This window comes from Cydia strobilella, chromosome Z, assembly GCF_947568885.1.
Source record: "Cydia strobilella chromosome Z, ilCydStro3.1, whole genome shotgun sequence".
Taxonomy (NCBI): domain Eukaryota; kingdom Metazoa; phylum Arthropoda; class Insecta; order Lepidoptera; family Tortricidae; genus Cydia; species Cydia strobilella.
In genome coordinates, this window is record NC_086068.1 from 42,845,971 (window position 1) to 42,873,822 (window position 27,852).

Consider the following 27,852-nt stretch of genomic DNA (forward strand, 5'->3'; position numbering starts at 1 on the left):
GTACACGTTCTACCCCAATATTAACATTTTACTCGACTGCGACTTAAACAGAAAGCAGGGTTATGGGTTTAAATACTGAAAATCAGTACACCCTGTAGCTCAGGATGCTGGACGGATTTTTTTAAATGACGTATTGGTAGATTCCTCTTTCCCTTCACAACCTGTTTACACTTGTTTTATTAAAGAAAAATAAATACAGCCGCCTTCAGAGGACGCCGAATCTTAAATCATATTTTTACTGTGGATTTTAATAAAATAGACATCAGTACAGTAGATCCATAATTGGTACACGAGTGCTATGCAATACAAATTTACTAAAATAAATGGAGGAAAATGTTTAGGACAAAAATGTAACTGCAAAAACAGATTTTAGGTCTTAAATGGGGTTTAAACAATAGTGACAGTAATGACATTTGACACCTACAATTTCAGGGATCCCTGTTTGCGAGTCATAAAATTGGAGCTTCGGGGACCACGGGGATCAAACGCCATCTTGAAAAGTATGTCTTTTATGGTTTTTCTGTTTTTCTTGGAATATCTGGGTTTAATGTGAATACTGTGTATGGCGAAACGAAAGCGTGTAGAATTTAATATGCTTTAATGTTGCCTTACACCATATTTTCATAGAGAACGTATATTTAGAGTAAAACGCAAATTTCTCCAGGATGGTACACATTTTCCAAGATGGCTGCGATTCCTCGAGGTCCCCAAATGTCAAATCGTGTGGACACGAAAATGAGACCTTTAATTAACATAAATACCAAATTTCATAACTGTGGAAGGATTTCGAGGTGAGACCTAATCCGATTGTAATATTATCAGTCCATATTTTATTGTCGAAGATGAAAAAAATAGACAAGATGAAAAAAGTTTAATAAAGTGTGTTATATATGTATTTAAAAAAATTTCATCATATTTCAAATCGTAAGTTGAACACGAATTAGCACTCTTGCAGTAAGTTCAATAAGGCTTGTGATGTGGGACTGTGGGTACTAGATGACGATACATATATATAAATATATACATAGAAAACATAAGGAACAAATATTTGGGATAAACACACCAATAAATGCCCTTACCAGGATTCGAACCTCCTGCTTCGTAGTTAAATATATATTCTGTAGCATTAGTTTATAAGACTGGTAGCTTAAAACTCCTGACGTGAAACGCTTTGGCATTGGGAACCTTTCTCGATCTTCAAATGTACTCGTATTGTTAACCCTGGAGACTAACATCTCTGTTATATTGTAGTCCTTATTTAAATAACATTATTATAATGTAATGTTTACAGGTATTGCATGATGTATTTATAAAATGATGTGTTGTTATGTATTCTTCATGTCACTGTAAATGTTGTATTGACTTATGAAAGAGTCCTTGAGGCCTACTTACAGAATAATTATTTGAATTTGGTAGGCAGGGTCAATAACGATTAGGTTTCCTAACCTACGCGGGTAACCCTCCTGGCTGTTTATAACTTATGCTGCAATAAGAAGGAATCAATGATAGAGCATTCCACGGGCTATCCCGTACAAACGCATTTTATTTCCTATGATCGGTAATGTGCCGTTAAATACAAAAATCCTCTTCTCCCAACTTTAAGTTCAAATAAATGCTTTTGCTTTGTATTCATTGATGAAGGCATTTCGAGTCAGAGGAGCGATGTAAGTGCCCGATTTCAAAATGGAGCATAGATCGTTAGTATAATTCATTAAAAAGTGTTTCCAATCCTGACAAGCTAAGAGTAGTGGTTTATATGTAGAGTAAGTAAGGAAGTAGATACATAGGTGTTGTGAAACCGTCCTGTGATTATATGGGGGCGGCGTCGGCGTGGAGTGGGGTCGGACCCGCCGGGCGCACTGTTGTTCGCCGCCCTGCCGCGCACCCCTGTCCCTGCCCAGCGCTCCTATCTCTATCTAACATCAGTAGCACGCTTCCAGCCTTCGAAGCAGTTCGTGTAAGCGTTATGCCGTATTGCCTCCAGCCAGCGCTTCTTCGCACAAACCTTGTACAGCCTCTTCGGTTCGTTGCATCGATGCATGGACCACATTAGACGCTTTGACTGCACTTCATTATTCATTTATACTTGCCGAAGACAGTTATCGTTAATGTTCCATAAATCATAGTCATTGTTTTGTTATCATTAAATTTCATATACGGAAATTAGTTCCATATTCATCATGAGATCATGGACCATGACTTGTAAATTAATTCATACAATCATCGCCAAAGTTAAAAAATAGCAAAAATCTGTTGTTGTTTCGTAGTAAAAGCAGAAATTTAAAAGTGAAGTTAGAAATAAAAAGTGTTTTGTGTATTGGCTGGCATCGGTTTTAAAGAAAAAAAACATGTTTTATCGAAGTGGTAGTTTGCATTAAAGCTAGAAATAAAAAGCCAAATAATACTGACGTATGTATAAAGAAATATTTAATGAACATAAAATAATAAATACATTCTTGCTTTACATCGGTATAAAACATAATTCACATTAAACAATTTCGAGATCGATCAAAGTAATAGTTCCCTAAAATTATGATTGCTAAAGTGAAAAAAAAAATTAATATTCATTAATAGTAAATGTAAAGTCATTCAGAACACTAACACAAAATAGAAGCCCACCTTTTTTAAATAAGTTATGTATATACAACATAGAAGCAAAAAACTATGTTGTTTAGTGAGTGAGTCGCATAGAGGATAACAGCTGATCGCGGTGCCCGCGCTGGGCGGCCGGGCGGCCGACAGGGAGCAGGCGCGCGGCGCGCCGCCGCCGCAAGGTCGCTGCTATCGAGCGGCACCGGTCAAATATTTAGCAAGCGCAACACGCGTCCTGTGTTCGCTCCATACTTACTCGCCACGGTCTACACTTATTGCTTTACAATACAGCTAACTGCAACGACAGACTAATCAAAACCTAATCTATATATATATAAATGCACGTGTCCTGACTGACTGACTGACTCATCAACGCAGGGGCGAAACCACAAAAGCTAGAAAGTTGATATTTGCACACCAGGTTACATTTATAATGTGTACAAGAGATAAGAAAAGCGATTGAAGCGATTTTGAGAAATACAACTCCTAAAGGGGTTAAAAAGGGGATGAAAGTTTGTATGGGGTTTAAGTTTTGTTTTAAGCTAGGAATTTATAACTTCGGGAAAAGAAATATTATTATAATACAAGAAAATAATTTCAGCGTTTTTTAATTCATCCCCTAAGGTGGTGAAAAAGGGGTTGAAAGTTTGTATGGAGATCAAACCTTTTTTTGAGTGCGGCACTTCAACCTTTGTAAAAAGGCATATTATTAGAATACAAGAAAAGTAATATAAGCGTTTTTAAATATTCATCTCTTAAAAGGGTTAAAACGGGGTTGAAAGTTTGAATCGTTTACAAATGCTTTAAAACTTCTTAGAAAAAGATAAAAAAGATAATAAATAAAGTTATTTCAACGTTCTTAGAAATTCAACCCCTAAGGGGGTTAAAAAGGGGATGTAAGTTTATATGTGGTACAAGTTTTCTTTTAAGGTATGAGCTTGAAACTCGGTAGAAGGGCATTATATTAAAATAGACGAAAACTGATTTCACCGTTTTTGAAGTTTGTATTAATAAAGTTTGCATCGGGAGCGAACATTTTTTTTTCACATCACCTATTCGAAAAAGGGCTTATTCGTCCACGCTAGGAGGGATGAAAGCGGTACTTTTCTTCCCTGCTAGGAGGGATCAAAGTGTCACGTTTCTGTTCTAGGACGCGTTTTTTTTTGCATAATTTTTTTAGGTAATTAATATTTTGGAACATAATAATTTCCTCATAGGTGATGTGAAAAACAGTATGTGTCACATGGTAGCAAAATTATTTCCACCTTGGGCGTTATCACTTAAATCCCTCACTACGCTCAAGATTCTATTTTAGAATCCCTCGCTACGCTCAGGATTCAATTATAGAATCCTTCGCTTCGTTCAGAATTCAATGTACGCCCTCGCCGTAAATATGTCATTTTGCTCCCTTGTGACACAATCTACTATTTAAAATAAGTAGTGGACTTGAAAATCTTCTAAGAGGGTTGAGTGGGTATCGAGAACATTTTTTTTAAGTTAGGGGCTTGTAACTTCGTAGTTTGTTAAAGACAAATTTCATGCATTGTATAATTTTTAACCAATGATTAACCGTCTACTGATATCTTTTGCTGCATAATGTTCTATGCTCATGTAAAAGACATAACCACCAATATACAGATCCACGCGTACGAAGTCGCGGGCAACAGCTAGTTCGTAATAATTATAATCTGATATACTATGAATAACAGGTCGTTCGGATTAGAACTACATAAGTATTAGGGTCGTACAATAACGTGAAGTTGTAGTTATATAATTATTGAGATTATAGAACACAATGAGGTGGAGTCCGTCTACGCTTTGCGCCGATTTTAATAAAACAAAGTGAGATGTGTCATTATACACGACTAACACGACATATTTATATAGAAATTAGACAAACTTTGTCATCACAAACGCCATGCAGAGTGCAGAGCTTGGTCCGGTTGTACTTAGTTCAGGATATTGACTATTGAATTGTATTAGGAGGTAACCTCAGTAATTTGTTAAGGTGTTTTAACAATCATTTCGTCGAGGCGTGGTCCTACCAGGGCAGGGTTGCCTTCGCGTAGTATGGAACTCCGGCTGCATGAAACCCACCTGATAAAAAAATTGAAAATACCTACTCTGTGGGGGTAGCCGACTTTTAGTAGCTTCAACTGCTCTAGGTCGGCCGCGGCTTGACTTGACAAATTTTGCGCAAATGGCAAAAGAGTAGTACAATTAAATTCACCAAAAAACCTCATCGAAAAATAGAATGAAACTTGTCCTACCATATAAGTTTTATTGTTTCTAGCTGCCTAGAGGCCGGTGTCGATTTTAGTCGCAAAAATGTAAAATTGATAGATTTAGTCGGTAAAATTGTACACCTTTTGTTACCTAATTGAAATAACAAGTACTGGTTTCTATCAGCACGTCTTCTTATCTTGCCTTTTATCGGATCAATTTTTTGAAAACAGACTCACTAAATTAGTAATGATTTTTTTTCCGATGGACGTTTAGGTAAACGCGCGTAAAGCACTGATTTTGTCGCTCTTATTTGTAAATTTCGTAAAGTTTGAACTGCAAAAAATTTGTATTACACATATTCTGTACTTGACCTTTATCAGATTACATTTTTGTTATATGACTGAGTTCGAGAAAATGAAAGTTAAACGAATTCAATTTTCTCCAGAAATTACTTTAAAACAAGTGACCATTTCTCTGAAAATCGACTTAATTTCAACGTAATTTTAATACTTAAACAATCTACAACATTTGCTGAAACTATTCTTATACATCAATTTGTATTTTTTACCACCATAATTTTTTGATGAATTTTTAAAAACTGCCCCTTCTCTTCATATATTACCGGTGACGCACGCTCTCGACCTCATTATTAAAAGGCAAGATGAGAAGACGTGCTAATATAAACTAATACTTGTTATTTAGATATTACGAAATAAAACGTGTATAATTTCAACGACTAAATCTATCAATTTTACATTTTTGCTCCAAAATCTACTACGGCCTCTTAAGGACAGTAAAAAAAAAACCGGCCAAGTGCGAGTCGGACTCGCGTTCCAAGGGTTCCGTACATTACACAATTTAAACAATGTATTTTTTATGTGAAACGTGACTGAGATGTCTTTAAAAAACCCGTAGGGGTCGGATCAAAAACTATGTAATTAAGACCGACTCACGCTTGACTGCACATTTCTAATATAGGTTTCCTGTCATCTATAGGTAAAGAACTATTTTGTGTATTGTTTTTTAATTTTTGACCTAGTAGTTTCGGAAATAAAGGGGGGGATGGTCATTTTTAGGGTTCCGTACCCAAAGGATAAAAAACGGGACCCTATTACTAAGACTCCGCTGTCCGTCTGGCTGTCTGTCTGTCCGTCTGTCACCAGGCTGTATCTTATGAACCGTGATAGCTAGACAGTTGAAATTTTCACAGATGATGTATTTCTGTTGCCGCTATAACAACAAATACTAAAAACAGAATAATATAAATATTCAAATGGGGCTCCCATACAACAAACGTGATTTTTTTTCTGTTTTTTTTCCGTAATGGTACGGAACCCTTCATGCGCGAGTCCGACTCGCACTTGGCCGGTTTTTTTGCCTATTTTCTTGAATAACTTCTAAACTGTTTATCCTAAAATAATAAAAAATAAATATATTACATATTCGCACAATGAGCTCTTTCATTTGATATGTAACACAGTATAGATGACAAGCGCGGAAGTGGTGGGGGTAGTTGCTGTGACGTCATAAAGTCGGCAGTACACTTTTTAACGTTTTTCTTATTTTCGTTATCGTTTCTTTTTTACGTTATTCACAATTAACTCAGATATTCCGAGAAAAACAGAAAAACCAAAAAAGACATACTTTTCAAGATGGAGTTTGATCCCCGTGGTCCCCGAAGCTCCAATTTTATGACACGCAAACAGGGATCTCTGAAATTGTAGGTGTCAAATTTCATTACTGTCACTATTGTTTAAACCCCATTTAAGACCTAAAATCTGTTTTTGCAGTCACATTTTTGTCCTAAATATTTTTCCTCCATTTATTTTAGGAAATTTGTATTGCATAGCACTCGTGTACCAATTATAGATCTACTAATGTCTATTTCATTGAAATCCGCTCAATAGTTTAGGCGCTACAAGTAAAAATTTGATTTAGTATTCGGCATCCTCTCAAGGCGGCTGTATTGATTTTTCTTTAATAAAACAAGTGTAAACATGTTGTGAAGGGAAAGAGAAATCTACCAATACGTCATTTAAAAAAATCCGTCCAGCATCCTGAGCTTCAGTGTACTGATTATCAGTATTTAAACCCATAACCCTACTTTCTGTTTAAGTCGCATTCGAGTAAAATGTTGATATTGGAGTATAACGTGTACAAATGTATAGACAAAAGTGGAATTCATATTCCCACAAGTTTTCTATTAGGAGAATATCCCCTGAAAGGGTATAAGCGCTAAATCTGGATTCAGCTATTATTTTCTATAACAAGATGTATTTTTTCCGCAAAGATATCTAGGACTTTTTTGTGTAGAATTTAATAAGCTTAATGTTGCCTTACACCATATTTTCATAGAGAACGTATATTTAGAGTAAAACGCAAATTTCTCCAGGATGGTACACATTTTCCAAGATGGCTGCGATTCCTCGAGGTCCCCAAATGTCAAATAGTGTGGAAATGAAAAAGAGACCTTTAATTAACATACATACCAAATTTCATAACTTTGGAAGGATTTCGAGGTTAGACTTAATCCGATTGTACTATAAATTGCCGCGAATATAATGAGACTTGAGAGTTTTACGACTAAAATATTTCTAGCTATTATAAAATATATATATTATATATAAATACGACGAAAGATAGAGGAGAATGGAAGAGAAAAACATGTTGTGCCGACCCCGCATGACGTGGGATAGGGGCAGGAAGAAGAAGATATATAACAAAGTTTAGTATAAAACAAAGTCGCTTTCCGCTGTCTGTCCGTCTGTCCCTATGTATGCTTAGATCTTTAAAACTACGCAACGGATTGTGATGCGGTTTTTTTAATAGATAGAGTGATTCAAAAGGAAGGTTTATATGTATAATTTGTAAAGGTTTTGTGTAAATTTGTTGAACTACCCGTGCGAAGCAGGGGCGGGTCACTAGTATATAAATATAGGCTTCGGTGGAAATAGCAGTTGGGTTCGGTCTTCTATGGCAGTTTATTGCCGACCTCGCCCATACATTATTCGAAAAACCTATACTAATCCGATTGTATTATAATAATATTGATATTTAATTTTAGAAATGCTCACGCCCGACCTCATCAGGAGGGTAATGTTTTTCGAGCGTGGGTATGTATATGTCTAGACGGTTTTTGACATATGAGGTGTCAATCGTCAGAATTGTGGTAGTGACATAGGCTATATAAATATTGAAAATGGCGCCTGCAAATGAAAAAAGAAAAGGGGGGTGGGGGATTGCTTTTTTTTTCTTACGATAGCAATATGGGTCGGTACTAAATGAAAGCTAGTGAAAAGACCATTTCAAAAATATATTTAAACAGTTGGGTTTTTGTTTGTTTTAATAATAGTTTGTTAAATGTTACGGAAAATTATACTCTTTTTCAACTTGATGTATTTTTTTTATTTTTTTATATATCTGGTTATTTGTTTTTACATATTATATAGAGGATATTCACAGTTATTGGGTATAAAATTTGGAATAATGCATTCAGTCATTTACAATTTAGAGCAGTTCAAAGTCAACTCTGGATTGTGAAATTTTTGAACGTTTTCTAATAATTTGTTAGAACTGTTCTAATAGTTTGTGTAGTAAAAATGTTGCAGTATATATTGGGACAGTATATATTGGGTCCATCTATATATATATTACGCGAGGCCGATTTTTGTTCATCCCATCAGATCTACAGTTATGGTCCGATTTTAATAAATTATATGTCATTTGATTCGTCTCATGCTACAGATTTGCAATAAGCTCTTAGGTTTTTGATTTTTTCCCGAAAAAGTACTAAAAAGTTAATTTGAAAAAATGTACCACGTGACCTTTGTTCTGACTTGAGATTGGATTGAACTCAAACCTATATCCAATGTATGTAAGGTATCCAATCCATTCAAATATTTGTTTTGAGACTGTAACATGCATACACCACACTAAAAATTATATTAAAACACCATAAAATTTTATTATTGTGTTTGACAACATGTCAGACATGTGTCATCCACATCATACTCATCAAGATGACACATGTTTATTTTATTCTTGCTTTGGCACATAGAAGGTAGGATCCTATAGAAGTGGCTTACCGCGTGTGCCCGTGAGGGACAGAATTTGTAGCCCACCAGCCCACCATAAACCATACAAAACGGTGGGGAAAAGCATCTATATTTACTTCAAAAAGCACGTACGACGAGGTTTGTTCTTATGAGGATGTTAAATGATGTCGGATCTTTAAGGTAAACGGTCAGCCAATGGGGTTGGCAACTGTCAAAGGTTTGCAGAGATGGCGCCATCATAGCTTGCCCCTTTTTCTATGAGATTTGGCTTAAAGGGCTGGCATCCAGGGAACTAAAAAAACAAAAATTTGTCTCAATTGTAGGGATTGACAGGGAAAGCTATGCTGGCGCCCTCTGCTAATTATGTCGACCGGCCAACCCCATTTTCCGCATCGGTCCGCACCCTTGGTGCGGTGCGGCGTATGTGCGATCGTATGTAAAATCCGTAACAGACTACCGCACCGCACCGCGATCTTGGTGCGCCACACCCATAAGTGAGAGCGAGAAAGAGAATATCTCGAAAAGCCGTATTGGTGCGGTCAAAATCTCTTACTCGCTCTAACTTATAGCTGCGTCCTTAACGTATGTACAGTAACAACCTTGCACACTATCGATACGTGCGCCGCACCGCACCAAGGCCGCGGTGAGGTGTGATAGTCTCTAACGGCTTTTACGATAGTCTGTTAAATACGGCTATAATATTCCTTTCTCGCTCTAACTTAAAGCTGCGTCCTTAACGTACGTACGGTGACCACCTTGCGCACTATCGATACGTGCGCCGCATCGCACCAAGGTCGCGGTGAGGTGTGGTAGTCTCTAACGGCTTTTACGATAGACTATTAAATACGGCTATAAAGCGGCTAACACATTCCCGCACCGCACCAAGGTCATTGTGTGACTTACTTATGGGTAAGTAAGAGCGAGAAAGCAATACTCTTTCTCGCTCTTACTTATAGGTGCATCGCACAATGACCGGTGCGGTGCGGTAATGTGTGTTAGGCGCTTAAGGTGGGGGCCGTACGCCGAGAGCGAGAAAGAGATATTTTGACGGTACCAAGGTCGCGGTCCAGTCGTTGTACAGACTTTCAAAAAAGTAAATTTAAAAAAAACTAAATTAGGTTCAAGGGCCTGATATAGAAAGATAGTCTTATTGCGATTCCTATAAGAGGAAAGAGAAAATAGTGCCATGCTTTATTTTTATCACCGACCGGGCATTTTTTCATAGTCGTGTTTGCTATGATGGCATAACCCGACCATGAAAAAATGCCGAATGAAATGGAGGCGATGGCGAAATACCGAAATTTATAAGAGTGAAAGAGAAAAAACCGGCCAAGTGCGAGTCGGACTCGCCCACCGAGGGTTCCGTACTTTTTAGTATTTGTTGTTGTAGCGGCAACATAAATACATCATCTGTGAAAATTTCAACTGTCTAGCTATCACGGTTCGTGAGATACAGCCTGGTGACAGACAGACGGACAGCGGAGTCTTAGTAATAGGGTCCCGTTTTTACCCTTTGGGTACGGAACCCTAAAAAGGATTATGCTGCCATACATAAAACTGTCAATACATGAATATGTCTTTCTTCGCACTTAAACTATCGTGATACATATTTCAAAATATTTATCAGTACGGTTTTTACTCACTATTATTTTTAGTCGCTTTTGGCGACATGTTTCGGATTCTTTGGGAATCCATCCTCAAGCACGAGTGTCCGCGGCGGTTGTACGTCGTGCACTGCCCGCGCCGCCCGCCTCGTCGCTCGTTGCGCACGCGCTGATGGGGCGGGGGCGGGGGGCGCGGGGCAGTCCGCAGATGGAGTCGTCAAGTGACTCGTGCCTGAGGATGGATTCCCAAAGAATCCGAAACATGTCGCCAAAAGCGACTAAAAATAATAGTGAGTAAAAACCGTACTGATAAATATTTTGAAATATGTCTTTCTCTTACCCCTGGTCCATGGAGACTATATAAAGGAACCAAATCTCTATGTACGAAAAGTGTCCATCAAAAAACAGTAATTAGGCGGCGCCACCATACACCGAAATACTACTAAAAACAACCTACGTAATTTGGTCGGGTTATTTGTTGCCTTATATGGTTCATGTTATACACATGTCCCAGAGCCTAACTAGCGCCACCGGAGAGATTAGGAACTATTATTTAAAGCTGAAAGCGGTCACTTTTGCAACAATTCTGCTTCTCCTTTCTATACCATATGGCCATACCCTGGTCGCTCGGTTTCATGTCTATAACTACGTGTATATACTATGTCTATTATTAGGTCAGAGGGTCTACCGCGAAAACCGAAATTCGCAAATTGCGGGGATCTTTCTCTTTTACTCCAATGAAGGCGTAATTGGACTGACAGAGAAAGATGCCCGCAATTTGAACTTCGATTTTCGCGGTATAGCCCAGACACGGAATGTCACGGAATGTTTGTAAAATGTTTGAAAACTTCAGTCTCATGAATAATAGGAAAAAGAGAATTAAATATAAATTATACTCTAGCCCTATGAAATTTTAGGCATGAGAGCCAAATGACAAGAAGGCATCCTATCCACGAAATCTTGATTTACCGTATCATATCGCGGTCGCGTATCGTGATTTTTAGTTTAGAAAGATGCGAAAAGATAGACAATAATTATGTCTTTTTTGCATCAATACTAACGATCACAAAACATGCTGGTAGGTGCTACGCGACCGAAATATAATACGCTAAAATTATACAAACGTGTCGCCATTTTATAATAAATAATTATGTGTAAGATTTCATATTCTGTGGGTATAGTCAGCATAAAATAGATAGTGACAGCCAGTGATTCATCTGAAGACGTCACATTTCCTGATTTCATTAAGCGTTCAGTCTTAGGCTGCCTGTGCACAGGAGCGGAGCGAGGTGGCGGAGCGATGAGCGAGAATCCACCGTCTGAATGGCATAAAATCTCCGCTCTGAAATTTTAATGAAATTCTATTGCTGGATTTTTTCCCCGCTTACCGCTCTGCTTCAGTGGACAGGCAACCTAACTTTTAGAACCATACTCTAGCGGCGTTTTGACGCCGCAACAGTTCTCTAGTATTTATATATATAGTGATCTACTTACAAATCCCTTTCATTTGCTACCCCAGATGGTATGTTTAAAAGAAAAAAATAAAAAACGTTATGAGCGCAAATCGATTTCTAGAATACTTTTCGAGAAACGGCCAGGCCACTACTACTAAAAGTCAACTACCCCCACATAGTAGGTATTTTCAAATTTTTTATCAGGTGGGTTTCTTGCAGCCGGCCACCGGACTATAATACGATGGATGTAACGAATAGACTCTTTTGAACATAATATCTTAACTAAGGTCTATCTTACTTACTTAAGTTGGCAAACAATTTTCTTCCATTGGATAACTATAACAAAACCACAGAATAACTAATAGTACTCTCAACTAACTAACTCTCAAATCATGAGACAAAGTATTTTAGCATTATCCTCTCGAATATTTTAAATTAACATATTATCATATATGATTTAAATAATCGAAATTGTTTTATGTTCTTAATAATATCGTCTGACGGGCTCAGGAAACGCGGTCAAGTCCGTTCCCATTTTTAAATAGAGCAGGCACTTTGTTCGACTCGATCGTCCTCTATTCCCGATCCCGTGACGTGAGACGTCCCTGAGGTATGGCGGCGATCAATAAAATTTTGCTATTCGTTGTAGTTTATGCCAACTCAACACGAATGGCGTGGAGGTTTCGTGACGATGATGTACAAGATCAAAATAAAAACAATTTTCGAAAATTTACTTACCTAAACTATCTAGGTATTCTTTGACCTGACTACGTGACGTGTTCTAAGCATCTACGCTTTTAATTAGGTGAATCCATGTATTTGTTATTATTTATCGTATGGCTTCGTTACATGTCACTGGATACAAAACTTTAGAGAATATAACTAACAACTTAAGAGTCCCCAGAGGCAAGGCAGCAGAGGCAAGCTCAGCCGAATTTCACCATCCCATACAAACGGAGTTTCGTTCTCATTTTAAAACTACGTGTTGGATTGTAGTGAAACTTTGCACATACAATGACATGGTTCATATAAGATATATTTAGGTCTGTATTTATTTTATATATCTCTTGTATATAAAACAAACGAAATAGAGCAAAAACTAACTTAAATTCGCTGTATTTTTTGTACTATAGTATCTGAAGCTTCATAAACTAATTACAGACCTACCTTACCTTTTTTTTTAACGTGGAGTAATGCATTTAGGCATTCCGCCTAGTCGGGGAACTAGGACGGATATGTCGGACTCGTTGCCAAGGGGCCAAATACCGACTAAACCCTCCACGGTATGCCCGTCTCGCAGCAATGGGGGCGGTGAACACGGGATCGCAGAGCATTCCACCGCGAACACCGCCTGCTGCCGACAGCCGAAGCTGTCCCCTCCTTGGACCCGAAGGCCCTGGAGCCGAAGCTCCCCCTCTCGAAGGTAGTGTGCAGGGCGACACCACACACTGGTCCCTCATGACAACCTCCACGCCGGGAGGAGATGGAAAAACTCCGGGTTCCACCCCCTCAGGTTGCCTTAGCGATTTTTTATAGAGGTGGTCATCCTCGTGGCCACCACGCCGGCGCCGGCCAGCAGTGGCAACCCCCCCGGCTGTCATCATAGGCCCTCTGCCTAGACAGTTACGGGGACCGCAGTTTTATACAGGTCAGCGGCATTCCTGTGCCCTCACGCGCCCGAAGGCGCCCGGCTCGAAGGCCCCATCCGCGACCGCAGTCGCCCGGCCCAAAGGACCCCCTCCAGCACGCACTCGGGTGAGCTCTCCCTCATTGAGAGGACACCCTGTGCGGAACCCCCCTAACCCCCCCGTGACAGGTCATTGGCAGCACCGGTAAGCAATTACCTGGAAACCAAGAGACTACTTACCGTTGCCTCCGGGGCGCACCGTCCGAGAGCCCTTCCCTTTCCCTATTGTAGCTATACCTTATCCTATTGTAAGTACAAAGTTTCAGAGCAATCAAGCTAGTCGTTTTAAAATGAGAGCGTAACTACGTTTGTATGGAGAACTAAGCTTGCTCTTAAAATTAAAATTTCGCCCTACTCAGGTAAGCAGCCACATCTTCAGTCAGGATATTGAAGTCATTTATGAAAATTATCTATTCAAATCATGATGCGTTTAGGTGGTCGCAAATTTAGAGTGCTTATCACAGAGTGTAGGCCACACTACAGTGACGGGCGGCCTTTGATTGGATTGCCCATTGCGTAACAATTCTGTGACATGTGAGCGCCAGTCCAGGTCTTCAATCAATTTTTTCTGCGCAACGGATATCTAAGACGTGTCGCCACTGAAAAAGTTATCACTTAACTCGCCTTAACAATTAAGACGGCGTATAAGCGAGTAGGTACTGCATAATAGTTAAATATCTGATTCTGTTTTAAATCCGTATCAGCTGTCTAGTTACATAATTGCCCTGACAATGGCAGTGCAACAATAAAGTACAGCGCGTCCAATAAGTCCGAATACAGTACAAATATTGAATAAAATAAATGTACGAATTGTTACTACAATTAAAATTATATTTTATTAATGCCACAATTATATAATATATTTACAACAAATGTTTCGGAATAACTCCACCTTCAACTTTTTTTAACAGCCTCAAACGCTTCTCGAAGCGCTGGTGGCCTAGCGGTAAGAGCGTGCGATTTGCAATCCGGAGGTCGCGGGTTCGAACCCCAGCTCGTACCAATAAGTTTTTCGGAATTTATGTACGAAATATCATATGATATTTACCAGTCGCTTTTCGGTGAAGGAAAACATCGTGAGGAAACTAGACTAATCCCAACAAGGCCTAGTTTCTCCTCTGGGTTGGAAGGTCAGATGGCAGTCGCTTTCGTAAAAACTAGTGCCTACGACAATTCTTGGGATTAGTTGCCAAGCGGACCCCAGGCTCCCATGAGCCGTGGCAAAATGCCGGGACAACGCGAGGAAGATGATGAAACGCTTCTCGAATGAATCACACGCAGCACGCACCATTTCAATTGGCATTTGATGAAATGACCCAGGTTTATGATTTTATAATCATGTAAATAGTTTCGAAAGCATGTACGACCATACAAAATAATCTAATACGTACAAGAGAACTCATGGTTGGCCATTCATGTTTCGGCAAAAAATCTGTCAAATTAGCCTGACACCAAGCTTGAAAAGCATCTGCCGTGTGTGAAGGAGCTCCGTCTTGTTGGAACACATAATATTTAATTTTAACGCCTTTATCTATAAATACTAAAGGTAGTTTACTCCTCTTACATACTGTTCTCCACAGGCCCACACCATGACCGAAGGTGAGCTCTGGAACCTAGGAACATTTTTCTGGTTGTCCGGAATGTCTTCTATCCGTGGTGCCCACAATCAATCATTTTGAGGGGGCAAGTGCCCCGGGCGCCATCCAAAGGGGACGCCAAAATGGGCAAAAGGCAGCAGCAGGGAAACTTTTGTCAGTCGTCAGGTAGCGCAAATTTTGTGACTGCCCCGGGCGCCATATCCTCTAGCTACGCCCCTGGTTACAATATCGAAATTCGAAAGCTGTCAAATTACTATTTGTTAATAATGTTTTTTCTTCTTATTTTGTTTATAGTGTCACTAAATAACCGTGTAAAGTTTGATTAAAAGTCCGAGTTAGAGGTTACTTTGGGAATTAATTGTATCGAGCGAAGTGTCATAATTCGCGTATCGGAAACTGTGTTATTAAAGATAATATAATCAAGAACTACATATATTTTTTCCTCGTCTACGAATATCAACGTCTCTTAGATAGATATGATCATTTAAGGAGATTTTTCGCCTTCTGGCTCATAGTACAATCGGATTAAGTCTAACTTCGAAATCCTTCCAAAGTTATAAAATTTGGTATGTATGTTAATTAAAGGTCTCTTTTTCATGTCCACACTATTTTACATTTGGGGACCTCGAGGAATCGCAGGCATCTTGGAAAATGTGTATCATCCTGGAGTAATTTGCATTTTACTCTAAATCTACGTTCTCTGTGAAAATATGGTGTAAGGCAACATTAAAGCTTATTAAATTCTACACAAAAAAGTCCTAGATATCTTTGCGGAAAAAATACATCTTGTTATAGACAATAATAGATGAATCCAGATTTAGCGCTTATACCCTAGGGAACCATCGCAACGGCTATCAAAGACCTTACTAAGACCAAACACCAGGAAGAATGAGACAGTCTGACGGGGTTGGAAACTTACCAAACGGCAACTCCAAATAATAACGGGGGTGTTTACTGGCCATTACGGGGTCAAGGGAATCCTGGCCAAGATGGGGCACGCTGACAACACCGATTGTCGTATGTGTGGCGAAGAGGAAGAGACAATAGAACACCTTATTTGTGAATGTCACGCCCTCGCCAGACAAAGAATGAAGGACTTTGGAACAGGCTATCTGGAACCAAAGGAATTCAAAACGCTACCCATAAGGTCCATCATATCATATGGAGATGGTGGGGAAAGCTCTTGAGTAGCGGACGGATCTTTCCTAGGGGGTAACTGCACAAAAGTTCCCTATGGGTCTAAGTGTATCCGCAAGGGCCCCCGAATATAAGATAAGATACCATGAGTCATACATACACGTGTGCTATATCAAACGAAAGGTTATTAAATATATAATGATTCGTTAATACATTATTTATAAAACAATGTATATTTTAGGAGCTACAAACAAAGAAAAACCACTTTTGTTGAGAAAAGTTCGTGTATATATATTTTATAGCTCAACTAAAAACGTTATAACAATTTTGCGTCTAATATAAAAGAAACCAGTTATTCAACTATACGTCACAGCTAAAAATTTTAATTTCCGACAAAAACTGTGGAAGTTGTACAAAAAAAAACTAAAGCGCGCCAACAAATCTACCTTAATGCGCTCATATTATGCAAAGAATAATCCTAATTAAATAAAAGAACATTACATAAAATACATGAAAACGACATTTTGGAGTGGAATCTTAATTTATAAAATGAATGAAAAACAAAAAAAAATTTTTTTTTTTTATATATTGACAGAAGCAAGTACAAAATAGGTGTTGAAGTCCCTGACTTCTGAGCTAAGTAAAAAAACCTGTTACAGAAGTCAGTGTCCTCTCCCAGACAATAGAAATAGGCAGAATTTGCTGTCTACGTGTGATGTATTGTTTACATGGAACTACTGAACTGATTTTGATGAATGAGGCGTCAATTCATTCGCCTTTGTAGCCCAGGTGCACAAAACTTAAATTTTAACCGACTTTCAAAGGAGGAGATTAGGTACGAAAAGAAACCGTTGTTTTGCTTATTTATCAAACTAATTCAATTTATAAATTATAATTCCACTCCATAATATCGTTTTCATGTGTTTTATGTAGGTAATGTTCTTTCATTAAATACCCGATAATTAGGACTATTCTTTGCATAATATGAGCGCATTAAGGTAGAATTGTTGGCGCGCTTTAGTTTTTTTTTGTACAACTTCCACAGTTTTTGTCTGAAATTAAATATTTAAGCTGTGTCGTATAGTTGAATAACTGGTTTCTTTTATATTAGACGCAAAATTGTTATAACCTTTTTAGTTGAGCTATAAAATATATATACACGCACTTTTCTCAAAAAGTGGTTTTGTAGCTCCTAAAATATACATTGTTTTTATAAATAATGTATTAACGAATCATAATATATTTAATAACCTTTCGTTTGATATAGCAGACGTGTATGTATAGTTATAATTTAGATTTTGCAAATTTCTGTAGTGGTCACATGTATGACGCCATTATTTGTCACTCAGGCACTATAGAGATTGTCCCCCAGCAGTTTTATGATCCTTTTTATATTGCTAATAACATACTAGAAGCTTATGCGGATTATCCTGAAAATGACCAATTTGATTTTTTTAACTTTAATGCATTTGTTCTAGCAAATACCTACATTTTGATGCATAATTTTCACATTTTTGGTCTGATTTTGATTATTTTGATATCAGTGTATGGCTTGAGACATCAGCTTTAATTTTGTAGTACATTGCTTTAACGTCTGACTTTTGGTTTCGTTGAAAAACCCTCGTTTAATACCCCACACGTGTATGTGCAATGCATAGTTTGGGTGCAAAATGCAATATTCGCAACGAGGCGGGAGTCATTTTGATGACGTCATTCCGCTACAGTAGATGGCCGGCGCCGCTGTCTCCCAGCAGTTTTGGAGACCCAGTACCATGCCCAATAACATACTAAAATTTGGTAGCGGTTTCCGGATCTGAACTATCTCTTCGACCGTTTCCCATAAGGCATAGTACTAGTATGGCGGTTAACGGCTATGTATGATGAACCCTCGTGAACGTCAGCTGCCGCTCCGTTGGTGGGTTGAGGAATGGCAGCAAATAAAGTCTTAAGGGTTCATCATACATAGCCGTTAACCACTATACGAGTTTTCGCCCGGGAGGCGATTGGTCATGGAAATCTGTTCCTGGCCCGCGGTCTACTAGACAGTTGAAATTTTTACACATGATGTATTGCTGTTGCCGCTATAATACCAAATATTAAAAACAGAATAAAATAAATATTTAAGTGAGGCTCCCATACAACAAACACGTGATTTATTTATTTGGCCGTTTTTTGCGTAATGTTACGAGTCCGACTCGCACTTGGCCGCTTTTCTATTATATCTCGGAAGCTATGCATCTTAGCGACATGGACATGGTTATAAAATGAAAGTTAATTTAATGTGTTACAAGTTTCATTTAGTCAAGTTTTTTGATATCTCGAGTAGTTTTTGAGATATCCGCTTTATTTAGGGCTCTCAATTTTATCTTGATATCTACATCAGTGAAGCTGCAAGGCCGTGTTTGGTATCGTTTTTGTACAAATCGGGGGTGCTGAATCCATTTATGGTATCACATTGACATCATTTCTAAGTAAAAACAAATAAACTTTAAACAAATACCTTTTTTTTAACTCTTCTTCACGCTTACTTGAGACATGAAAATTATAAAAACTTTGTTAATTACGACAAAAAATAGGAAAGAAAGGCTGACTAATGGAGTGGATGATTGGCCACTGGAGCCTTCACCCGATTTGGAAACTATTATTATTTTTTAACATAAACGAGGATATTGTGTAAAAAACGTGTAACTAAGAAAAAGTAGAATTTGGTTGATCGGTTACGTACTTTACTTTGCTGATAATTTTCGCCATTCTAAACTAGGCAAAGAGGATATAATAAGATAGAGCGGTACTGTCATAGTAAATTTTGTAACCGCTGTAAATTCACTGCCATCTATCGACATACTTTAAAACTAAAAATGAAGATTTATAAAGATACGTTAAAATGTATTTAAATATGGAGAAATGATTTTTTTATTTGCTTATTTATTTATTTGTATATGATTTTGACCCATGTTCTTTCACTGATATGCGTTAAAATTATAAATAACAAACGAAACCGTCAACGCCCTCTATACGAGAGTAGGCCAAAACTAGTGGCGCCCTCTGATCGAGAATCAAATTTTCGTGATTTTCGAGGCACGTTTATTCCTTAAACTGTATCCATCTATTACGGAGTTATATCTATCTTTGAAACTAGGTAAACAAACTTAAAAGCTATTGCGGGGTTGTTTTTATTACAATTAAATGGCATTAGGTTGTTATGTTAAAAGTTACACGCCGCAATGTCACTATTTGCAACGAGTGTAGTTATGATGTTGGTACATGTCATGTGACGCATATTATGAATGAAAGGGTATTATGGTATCATTAATTATCAGATTATTATCAGTTTGTCGCACGTTGTCTCAAGACAAGCTAGGCAAGCACCAAGCAGAGTACTGTGAAGACATACTGACGGACCACTGTGTTCGTTGCCAAGGGTACAGGGTGGGTACGATCAGCTGAGCTTACGTAAGGTCCGTGGGTTGGCGGGGGTCGCGGGGTTGGGCGGAGCGGGGCGATCAAGGGCCGATCGATAAACGCTTTTGGTCCGTCGTGTCGTGTCAGTGTTCGTTCCAAATTATGAGTCTTTATTTTACGCATCCCAATCTTACAGTATTTTGTCTGGTGCTTTTGTTACGACATGACTAATAAAAACACGCATCTCTCTGAAGGAGGATAAAATGGCATTATAGCTAATGTTTATAAGCGCCAACCTGCTCCCTGTCGGTTGCAGCTTATACCACTTAGGCGCTATTCATTTATTACCTAACACGATTTTTGCCAGTTTTTAATCCCCTTTCGCCCCTTTGTAAGAAAATATAAAAATAGTCCGACCGACCCCATATTACGTAAGAAACTAAAGGAAAAAATTATTCACGTTTCGTTTGTTTTAGTGTTCATTTAAAAAAAAACATTTTTGGAACGTTTACTTGTACCCACAGGGGTACTGGAGCCAGTCTAAGCTAACTCTGCACCGTGTTTGATAGCATAGGGTGTGGAAGTATTATTTTAAACGTCATAATTTCATAGAAATAAATAAATACCGTATCTTTGTTATCTTACGTAACAACTATGAAAATTTAAAACCCCCTTGTAACAAAAAATAAGATATGTTGACCCCCCTCCACTACAGCGTAGAACAACGAAACCCGTTGTTAGTTAGTTTGCTATCTTTATTACTAGATCGGAATCGATTGACACCCCATTCTTCAAAGTCGGCTCAGTAGTTTCATTATCCCTTCTTTAGAATTCCCGTTGTCAAGTAAAAATTTTCTCACAGCTCAGAACCCTATTGACTTACTCACCTTCAATCTATTATACAACCCCTATGCTCTGCCACTCTGGCCTTCACTTTTGAACAGCTATACCATAAAGAAAGTATGGCTTACTAACTAGATGGGTTTCGTTGCTCTATATTCTCTATAATACTTTTTTCCGGGGCTAGCTCTTAGACCATTAGGTATTCTGGAACAAATTAAGTAATGAAATGAGTACTAGGAGTAGATTTTACTCAAGTAATCAGACTATACCAAATTCTGAATATGCTAAGTAGGCCAGGGCCTTTATTAAAAGTTCAAGTTTGTTGAGCTTGGAGCGCTGCCACCCGCTCAGGCCGTTAATAGCTAGAACTAAGATTTCGACGTTTTTCCTTCTCCTTCAAATAAAACCTAGGTAGAAGCTTGTTTTGCAAAATTGTAATTTAGACTGGAACGTCAGAATGTAGTGTTATTAGAAACATTTTTATATCGTTATTATTTGATGAGAGACGATGCTTCTAATAAGTTTTTGGCAAAAATTTCATTTTTGGTACAAGTGATTTGATCCTCAAAACAATCCTGATCGACTGAAACCATTAAAAAAATTGTCAACTACCCTATTAAAATAATTATGGAGTTACTTATCACAGGTAAGACCAATAGTAATCTATTTGTGTAATAAAAACGGCAAAAAATTATAAAATACGTTGTCCTTTGCCGGACATTCGAAAGTCATCCAATGCTTGTTGTGTGTACATTGAACATGTGAAATATGATATTAGTCTCAATATTGAAGTAATATGTCAAAATATTAGCAGCGAAGAAAGCGCTAGAGCTGCGACTCAGTCGATGTTCTTTATCGTATCGTGTCGATGTTTCAATGTAGTTGTATATGTAGGTAGGTATTGAGATACTGAGTAGGTATACGACTTTAGGGTAAATAGTAATAGGGCCGGCTTTTTCCATGTAAAAAAGTATATATACGAATCAAGCCGTATCAGTAATTGAGGTATTATTTTTACATCTATCTGTTGTATCTGTAAAAGCACGCACAAAGTGTCATGCTTTCTGTTGGATGGGGCCAGAGTTGAGCAAAAAATTAATTTGATTGAAACTAAGATTTAAAATAGAAATGTTGTTCTTAATACGTTATTGGATACAAATTCATCATAAGCTTGCTAGTGATGGGCGAGCGGAAAGTTTCCTTTATGGGAAACTTTCGGTAACGTAATTTACTGAGAATATTTCCGCAATATTCTCCTGACGTGAAAAATAGGGAAATTTACATTTTTTGATGATTATATTGCACTTTTCTCAGTGAGTAGAGCTGTCAAAAGAATTAATTAATAATATTACAAATGAAAAATATAATACATACCTAAAAGGGTTTCTAACTTAGGGATAGGAATATTTTGAAAATTTAAATTAAATAGAAAAATTAACGTACATAAATTTGTGCCCCATCATTCAATAGGGTTTTAAAAATGATTTCAAGGTATTTAAGATCATTTTTTGCTTAAATAAATACCTTGGGAGATAATCGAACCAAAAGTCTTAAGAGATTATGAACCTGAATCAACAGTTTCCTAGAGTTTTCATTATTTTTCTAGCTAAACTCTATTTGTTTTGCTTTCTTATACTTGTATAAAATTTAAGAATCTTAAAAAAATCCAAGGAAACGTGTGTACAAGAAGAGCGTATGTTCTAAAGAAACTTACGGCAGTTATTCCCTTTTGACGGTACCACTATTGTACCAAAAAAAAAGTTTGTAGGTTACTAGGGATATTATGTGACCTCAACAATGAACTTTCAAAGAAACCAGTCTCATCGAGGGGACTAATTGATGCGTTCACATGCAGTTATAATTTGATTTAAAAAAACTAGCACTTAAATATATTTCAATCACTAAAATGCATTTTTTAAGCATTTTTTTGCAAGAAACAACATACAGAAATGTTATTTATACACCATATTTCCAAAATAAAACATAAATTACCATGGAAATTTCCTTGCAATTTATGATAATTTTACGGCAATTTATGGAAATTTACGAAAAATTCATGAAATTCAAGTGAAATGATCCTTGTTTCAACGTAAGGATAAGGAACCTCGTATTTCTAAAATATTTCATCATTAGAAAGAATCTAGTTTCTATACAAAAAACACGCGCTTTTAAATAAATTGCCAGTTTTGGAAATGTTTCCGTAACATTACCGAGAATATTCTCTCAATCGGAAATATTCTCGGCAATTTCCCATCACTAGAGCTTGAGAGTGGCATAAAATACCAAAAAAATCTGAGTGACTGGGAAACCTGAGGGCCTACCGCGAACACCGAAGTTCGCAAATTGCGGACATCTTTCTCTTTTACTCCAATTAGGGCGTAATAAGAGTGACATTACTGGCGCCATCTGTAAAAATTTACGACTAGCCAACTCGATTGCCTATTTCGCTTACTTAGCATACGGTCTTTTAAAGGTTGGTGCGGTGGTTTAGTAAATGAAAGAGTCTTGTTGGCACCGAACTCCAAAAACGGAACTGAATATAATTTAAGGTACACAGGATAGATTTTTTAAACTCTAAATTATGTAAGGAGCGTATCTACGTTGCAAAATAATAGGCAAATATCATTCATTCGTTCATAGTTATTTATCGATACCTATAACATTTTTTGGTCTTGCCCATCTCTATTGATTGAATGGCAGAATGAGTAGTTTGAATGGCTGTCAAAATGGCTTCGAAAGCAAAATGCCGCATGTGTTAATAATATCGTATGGAGATATAACTTTTTAACTTAAGAAGGTACAAACACACTCTCAGAAGAGTCGGTTGACATTTTGACTGTGTACTTACAATCAATTTAGCGCGTGTGTGTACCAACCAGAGCGCAAGCTTGCACGTGTAAATACACTGTCCATGTGTGAGTAGGCCTTATGCGTCCAATATTGTAAATGTAGTTGAAATGCACACATTTTTAGCTGCGGCGACATCGGTCCGGATACTAACTGACGATGACAGCGGATCTACAGATATCTATTAAAAGACATCCACTAAAACTCCAAACTAGTTTACAATAGATTATTTATTTTTGAGTTTTCAATAATTTAAACAATACAAATCTCTTATCCAACAGCTTGCGTTTTTCTCTCTGTCTTAACTTAATCTCCTGTCAATGTCATTATTGTCCAAAACCGCGGCAAACCATGTGTCACTTGTCAGATATTTTAAAATAAAACTAAAAGATCGTTTGAGATATCCTGAATATCTAATATTCGGCCAACCTGACAATCTAGGAGTTTGTCCTCTAACTCAATCTAGGATTTAACTTTTCACAACCTTCTATTGGCCAATGTACCACACGACTCTTATTACATTTCAATATTAACTTATTTTAACATTTTTACTTATGACAGATTAGTCTAGTCTAGTCTCGTCAAGAATTTGTTTCATTAGCCTTAATTACATTACGTGATATGTCGACCTTTACCACACTAGTTTCTAATGCGGCTAATATTTACCTGATGTGACATTTCACTCCGTACCACATTAGTCTCTACTTGTGGCCGTGCGAACCTACCCACTCAGTCTAGAACATTAAGAATATTCACCCGATGTGACATTCCACTCCGTACCACATCAGTCTCTAATGCGGCCGTGTGAACCTACCCACTCGGTCTAGAACATTATTAACATTCACCTGATGTGACATTCCACTACCCACCACATTAGTCTCTAGGTCTCTACTTGCGGCCGTGGGAACCTACCCACTCAGTCCATAACATTCAAAATATTAGCCTGATGTGACATTTCACTCCGTACCACATTAGTCTCTACTTGTGGCCGTGCGAACCTACCCTCTCAGTCTTGAACATTAAGAATATTCACCCGATGTGACATTCCACCACCACATGGTGTGAACCTACCCACTCGGTCTAGAACATTATTAACATTCACCCGATGTGACATTCCACTACGCACCACATTAGTCTCTACTCGCGGCCGTGTGAACCTACACACTCAGTCTATACCTAACATCAAAAATAATAGCCTGATGTGACATTTCACTCCGTACCACATTAGTCTCTACTTGCGGCCGTGTGAACCTACCCACTCAGTCTTAAATATTAAGAATATTCACCCGATGTGACATTCCACTCCGTACCACATTAGCCTCCAATGCGGCCGTGTTAACCTACCCACTCGGTCTAGAACATTATTAACATCCACCTGATGTGACATTCCACTCCGTACCATATCAGTCTCTACTTGCGGCCGTGTGAACCTACCCACTCAGTCTATACCTAACATCAAAGATAATAGCCTGATGTGACATTTCACTCCGTACCATATTAGTCTCTACTTGCGGCCGTGTGGACCTACCCACTCAGTCTCGAATATTAAGAATATTCACCCGATGTGACATTCCACTCCGTACCACATTGGCCTCCAATGCGGCCGTGTGAACCTACCCACTCGGTCTATAACATTATTAACATCCACCTGATGTGACATTCCACTCCGTACCATATTAGTCTCTACTTGCGGCCGTGTGAACCTACCAACTCAGTCTATACCTAACATCAAAAATAATAGCCTGATGTGACATTTCACTCCGTACCACATTAGTCTCTACTTGCGGCCGTGTGGACCTACCCACTCAGTCTCGAATATTAAGAATATTCACCCGATGTGACATTCCACTCCGTACCACATTAGCCTCCAATGCGGCTGTGTGAACCTACCCACTCGGTCTAGAACATTATTGACATCCACCTGATGTGACATTCCACTCCGTACCATATTAGTCTCTACTTGCGGCCTTGTGAACCTACCCACTCAGTCTATACCTAACATCAAAAATAATAGCCTGATGTGACATTTCACTCCGTACCATATTAGTCTCTACTTGCGGCCTACCCACTCAGTCTCGAATATTAAGAATATTCACCCGATGTGACATTCCACTCCGTACGACATTAGCCTCCAATGCGGCTGTGTGAACCTACCCACTCAGTCTAGAACATTATTAACATTCACCTGATGTGACATTCCACTCCGTACCATATTAGTCTCTACTTGCGGCCGTGTGAACCTAGTCACTCAGTCTAAACATTAACAATATTCACCTGAGGTGACATTTCACTCCGCACCACACTAGGGCCGGGTGAACCTGGTCACTCAGTCCAAAGAGGATATAATAAGATAGAGCGGTACTGTCATAGTAAATTTTGTAACCACTGTAAATTCACTGCCATCTATCGACATACTTTAAAACTAAAAATGAAGATTTATAAAAATACGTTAAAATGTATTTAAATATGGATATATGATTTTTTATTTGCATTAATTATTTTTATATGATTTTGACCCATGTTCTTTCACTGATATGCGTTAAAATTATAAATAACAAACGAAACCGTCAACGCCCTCTATACGAGAGTAGGCCAAAACTAGTGGCGCCATCTGATCGAGAATCCAATTTTCGTGATTTTCGAGGCACGTTTTTTCCTTAGACTGTATCCATCTATTACGGAGTTATATCTATCTTTGCTCAGTCTAAACATTAACAATATTCACCTGAGGTGACATTTCACTCCGCACCACACTAGGGCCGGGTGAACCTGGTCACTCAGTCTAAAACATTAACAGTATTCACCTGAGAAGACATTTCGCTCCGCACCACGCCAGTCACCAGTGTGGCTGGGTGAACCTGCTCATTTGTTTAGTATACTTATCCATATTTACAACAAATAACAATCTTAGCAGCAAAAAGGCAATATTATAACCTTTAGTATTCATCTAAAGGCAGTAAGTATTATCATAATTAAATATCTGTTCACATATATAAACATGACTTTCATAAACAACAATCATTTTCTGTGACTTTCATTTTCCTTACTATTTACATCACGTTACTTAGATGGAATAGCTTCTTTCTCAACCAAATAATTCTATTTTACTAACTATTCTCTTTTCGCTATCTGTTACTTTGTTCAGATATCATAATACCATAATATCGTACATATCATAATATTTAATGTAAAAGTCAATCATATTTTAATTAATCTACCGAACCTGAATCATCAACATATCATATCAATCATTTCAATTTTGTACTATTGACATGCATGACTATACAATTATTAACCTAGACATATTTTTTTCTGAGATGTCACAAGCGTTTAGTAGTGTTAAAGAAGAAACACCATACATGTATCATTAAATAACGGATTTACCTATACATAAAAAAAAACTGTAAACAGGCATAGTTTAGGTAGACCACATAATGACGCCAGCAATGGTGGGCAATGCTCTGGCCACAACAGTATATATATAGTGATCAGACCATCTGCAACATTAAACATAGGGCTGCACTGCACTCGAGCAAGCGTCATAATCAGTTATCAGTTCGACCTCATGATGAAAAGCCTTCGCCCAATAAGCGCCTTCGTGCGCCTTCTAAATAGCATCAGTAGATTTACGACGTAGCTAAATTGGTCCTCAGCGACTCCACTGGCCTGCAGACTCGCACCGCCCCACAGGCGCACACACTCGCACCGCCGCTTAGACGCACAGCCTAGCACTTCCGCCCAAGTATGCAGACTCGCACCTCCGCTCAAGTGCGCAGACTCGCACCGCCGCTCAAGTGCGCAGACTTTTGCCAGTACATTCTGCAATCATAATTCAGGGCAATAACTATATTCGTCATGTTAAAGCATGTTTTGATTCAACATTTCAAATTACGGTTCAACTATTCCCGACTCACTAACATTTTCCTAATAATTTATCAAAATAATATTCGATCAGAAGGATTAAATATGACCTTGCGGAGAAGACCTGTGCCCAGCACCAGCACTGGGACAACATCTGTTATTAATGATGGACGTTTCAATTACATCGACAATATAAACATGCGCTAACATGTACACTTACAAAACAAGTCAAATACTCTATCGAGAATTAATTTTTAACAAGTAGAAACGTCTGCGATCGATGCTATTAAGCTTAGAATAAATTTAAAAGTGGAAAAATTACTGCCTTGGGTGAGACTTGAACTCACGGCCTCTGGATAGATACTCCAGCGCTCTGCCAACTGAGCTACCAAGACCTCATCCATAGTCAGAAAATCTTTCCACTATATGGGTCTAGGGGACCCTAGCGACATCTACCGTAAGAGTGTTACACTTCTTAAACGGCCACCGGAGTTCCAAGTCATATTGGAAATTCACCAGTTACGATGTGCTACCCATTCTAAATTA

General features: G+C 38.1%; 1 protein-coding gene across 4 annotated transcripts in view; it reads left to right on the forward strand.

Annotated features, from left to right (window-relative positions):
• LOC134754821 (TLD domain-containing protein 2) overlaps nt 1-27,852 on the forward strand; it is a 305,854-nt gene that overhangs the window by 12,665 nt on the left and 265,337 nt on the right. For 2 of the 4 annotated variants that reach the window (XM_063691222.1, XM_063691225.1), the window contains exon 1: nt 1,918-2,022. The exons of the other annotated variants lie outside the window; for them this stretch is intronic. The gene's annotated coding sequence lies outside the window, so the exon portion shown is untranslated. Of the gene's footprint in view, nt 1-1,917; nt 2,023-27,852 lie in introns of those variants that run through there. 4 annotated transcript variants of the gene reach the window in all.